A 4,457-nucleotide genomic window follows, 5' to 3' on the forward strand; every position below is an offset into this window, starting at 1 on the left:
CACGAATAAACGGATAACGTAAACGGACAATAAGGCATCCACCTTCTCAAGCACATAAACGCCAAAGTTCCATTTCTCTTCAGGGTATTCACCTCACGAACAGTATATTCTGCTGCTCTGCATAACGAAGGATTATATATTGCTGTTTTGTAAAACGAAAGTTTTTTTCACCTAGACTATTCTGGGTGGACTTGCTCACACAAACTCATTCATTATCTCATACTGGAGAAGGGCTTCGTATATTGAAAAGTGAACATTGTACAACATAAGAACTATTATTTTGGATGCATATGCGTTGACAAAGGTACTGATGATTTTTTAACACCATAATCATTATTTACAGCTACTAAGCAAACGCTCTTTCTAAATTGACTTGAATAACTGTTATTTATTGCCACGGACACAAGCTGCCTACCTTATATACCAGCAAACTTTTTTGTTATTATTGTTTCAGTATAAACCACACTACATCCAAGCACAGAATAAACAGCATTTTTTAACCTATAAAGCCGCGATCTGGTATACAGTCAGATTTGAAGCTACGGCAATGCAAGGAAGTAGATAGATGGTAAAAACAACGAAGAAGCACACAAAAAAAAAATTTAGCCAGTAAGATTTACCTGAAGCAACGCTAAATCTGTAGGTCAGTTAAGCTAGGAACCAGAGCAATGTGTTACTGAATCCAAACGGAAGAAAAACAAGACTGAAAATGAGCTGTGCATACCTTTTTATTGTTAATTTAACAGTGGGTGGATCTGTAAGATGGTGGAAGTGCAAGAGCGTCATGACTGATGTAAATAAAAGGGTGGAGAGTAATCGGTGATTGACAGCACTACATCTTCGGACCGAAGCAGAAATTCCTTTGCAGGAACGAGCCAGTGCCCCTTTAACATGTCACGTTTCAGTATAGGAATTGTTTCTTGTGGATAAGAATTGTATAATCGGTGATGAGCATCACAGGTTCACTGTTCAATTTAATATTGTTGGTGAAGAAACCAGCTTTGTCTATTTATTGTTTTTCTTTCTATGTTGGAAGACAAATCATGGAAAGACAAAAATACTGTTGTGGGCTGACAAGAGTATTTATTTACATTTGTTTACGGGGAAATTTCAACTGGACACAGGTCCTTTTTCAGCGGATGCCCAGGGAGAAAAGCTCCACATCATGTACGTGATAGAGATACAAAGTTGCAGCAATAGTAAACAACATTACAGGTTAAGTGTAGGGGAAGCAACACATACTGATGGCACACAAAATGGAGGAGGGGTGTAGAGCCAAGTCAAACCTTGGTCTGGATGACCTGAAATATTCCCACTGGCCGATGGAACATCACTGGGAGACCCAGGTAACATGGGGCTGCAGGACTCCAGTGACTCAATGGATGGAGACTACAGTTCAGTGAGTCTGTAACCCACTGGAGAAGGTCTCGATTAGGCTGAATGTGTCTCTCCGCTGCCTGCTCTACCACATCCTGTACCACAGCTAATTCCTTTCACTGTTTTCCAGACTGTGCTGTGCCACGGTGCTCACATAACAGGAGACACTTCGCACACCAAAAGAGGATGACCCCAGGCAGACAGAGGGAGATGGTGAATTTTCCATTACCTGGTAGGTACTAGGATGGGCTGCCCCCAGAATACATGGACCTGAGAACAGGGGAAAAATCGAAAATAAAATAAATAAGAGCAAGAAACAGAAAAACAAAATGTAGCCAGGAGGGACTCATGGAGGAGAAGAGGAGGAAGGCATGGCCGAAGGCAGGTAAAGGCTAGGACTGTAATAGTGAGGGTTGGAAATTTGAATGTTGGCAGTATGACTGGTATAGGGAGAGAGCTAGCTGATATGATGGACCGAAGGAAGGTTGGTATAGTGTGTGCAAGAGACCAGATGGAAGCGGAGCAAGGCTAGGTGTATCGGAGGTGGGTTCAAATTGTTTTATCATGGTGTGGATGGGAGGAGAAATGGCATAGGAGTTATCCTGAAGGAACAGTATGCTAAGAGTGTTTTGGAGGTGAAACATGTGTCAGAGAGTGATGTTTATGAAGCTGGAAATTGATGGTGTAATGATGAATGCTGTTGGTGCATATGCTCCACAAGCTGGGTGTGCGATGGATGAAAAAGAAAAATTTTGGAGTGAGTTGGATGAAGTGGTGATGACTGTACCCGAGGGTGAGAGACTGGTGATTGGAGCAGATTTCAATGGGCATGTTGTGAAGGGAACAGATAGGATGAGGAAGTGATGGGTAGGTATGGTGTTAAGCAAAGGAATGCAGAAGGTCAGATGGTAGTGGATTTTGCAAAAAGGATGGACATGGCTGTGTTGAATAGGTATTTTAACAAGAGGGAGGAGCATAGGGTGACATACAAGAGTGGAGGAAGATGCACACAGGTGGATTATATCTTATGTAGAAGGGCCAGTCTGAAGGAGACTGGAGACTGTAAAGTGGTGGCAGGGGAAAGTGTAGTTAGGCAGCATAGGATGGTGGTTTGTAGGATGACATTGGTGATCAAGAAGAGGAGAATGAGTGTGAGGGTGGCACCAAGGATCAAATGGTGGAAACTGAAAAATGATAATTGTGAGGTGATGTTCAAGGAGGAGTTAAGACAGGCACTGGGTGGCAGCGAAGAGTTATTGAATACCTGGGTAACTACAGCAGATTTAGTAAGAGAGATGGCTAGAAAGGTGCTTGGTGTGACATCTGGAAAGAGGAAGGAGGACAAGGAGACCTGGTGGTGGAATGAAGAAGAACAGGAGAGTATACAGAGAAAGAGGTTGGTGAAGAAGAAGTGGGATTGTCAGAGAGATGAAGAAAGTAGACAAGAGTATAAGGAGATGAGGAATACAGCAAAGAGAGAGGTGGTAAAGGCTAAGGATAAGGCATATGATGAGTTGTATAAAAGGTTGGACACTAAGGAGGGAGAAAAGGACCTGTACCGATTGGCTAGACAGAGGGACTGAGCTGGTAAAGATGTGCAGCAGGTAGGTGTGATAAAGGATAATGAGGGAAACATACTCACGAGAGAGGAGAGTGTGTTGAGCAGATGGAAAGAGTGCTTTGAGGGGCTGATGAATGAAGAAAATGAGAGGGAGAGAAGGTTGGATGATGTGCAGATAGTCAATCATGAAATGCAGTGGATTAGCAAGGGGGAAGTAAGGATAGCTATGAAGAGGATGAAGAACTGAAAGACTGTTGGTCCAGATGACATACCTGTGGAAGCATGGGTGTGTTTAGGTGAAATGGCAGTGGAGGTTTTGACTAGATTGTTTAATGAAATCTTGGTAAGTGAGAGGATGTCTGAAGAATAGAGAAAAAGTCTTTTGGTACTGATTTTTAAGAATAAGGGTGATGTGCAGAGCTGTAGTAACTACAGAGGGATTAAATTAATCAGTCACAGCATGAAGTTATGGGAAAGAGTAGTGGAAGCTAGGTTAAGAAGGCAGGTGATGATTAGTGATCAGTGATATGGTTTCATGCCAGGAAAGAGCACTACAGATGTGATGTTTGCTTTGAGAGTGTTGATGGAGAAGTACAGAGAATGTCAGAAGGAGTTGCATTGTATCTTTGTGGATTTAGAGAAAGCATATGACAGGGTGCCTAGAGAGGAGTTGTGGTATTGTATGAGGAAGTCGGGAGTCTCAGAGAAGTATGTAAGAGTGGTACAGGATATGTATGAGGGTAGTGTGACAGCGGTGAGGTCTGCGGTGGGAGTGACGGATGCGTTTAAGGTGGAGGTGGGATTACATCAAGGTTCAGCTCTGAGCCCTTTCTTATTTGTAATGGTGATGGACAGATTGACAGACGAGATCAGACAGGAGTCCCCGTGGACTATGATGTTTGCAGATGACATTGTGATCTGTAGTGAGAGTAGGGAACAGGTAGAGGAGACCCTGGAGAAGTGGAGATATGCTCTAGACAGAAGAGGAATGAAGGTCAGCAGGACTAAGAATATATGTGTGTGAATGAGAGGGAGGATAGAGGAATGGTGAGGATGCAGGGAGTAGAGGTGGTGAAGGTGGATGAGTTTAAATACTTGGGATCAACAGTTCAGAGTGATGGTGAGTGTGGAAGAGAGGTGAAGAAGAAAGTACAGGCAGGATGGAGTGGGTGGAGAAGAGTGTCAAGAGTGATTTGTGACAGACGAGTACCAGTAAGAGTGAAAGGGAAGGTCTACAAGAGGGTAGTGAGACCAGCTATGTTATATGGGTTGGAGACAGTGGCATTGACAAAAAGGCAGGAGTCAGAGCTTGACGTGGCAGAGTTGAAGATGTTAAAATTTGCACTGGGTGTGACGAGGATGGACAGAATTAGGAATAAGTATATTAGAGGGTCAGCCCAGGTTGGAAGGTTTGGGGACAAAGCCAGAGATGTAAGATTACGTTGGTTTGGACATGTGCTGAGGAGGGATGCAGAGTATATTGGGAAAAACATGCTAAGGATGAAGCTGCCAGGTAACA

Source organism: Protopterus annectens, chromosome 2.part1, assembly GCF_019279795.1.
Source record: "Protopterus annectens isolate FY-2018-M chromosome 2.part1, PAN1.0, whole genome shotgun sequence".
NCBI classification, from domain to species: Eukaryota; Metazoa; Chordata; order Ceratodontiformes; family Protopteridae; genus Protopterus; species Protopterus annectens.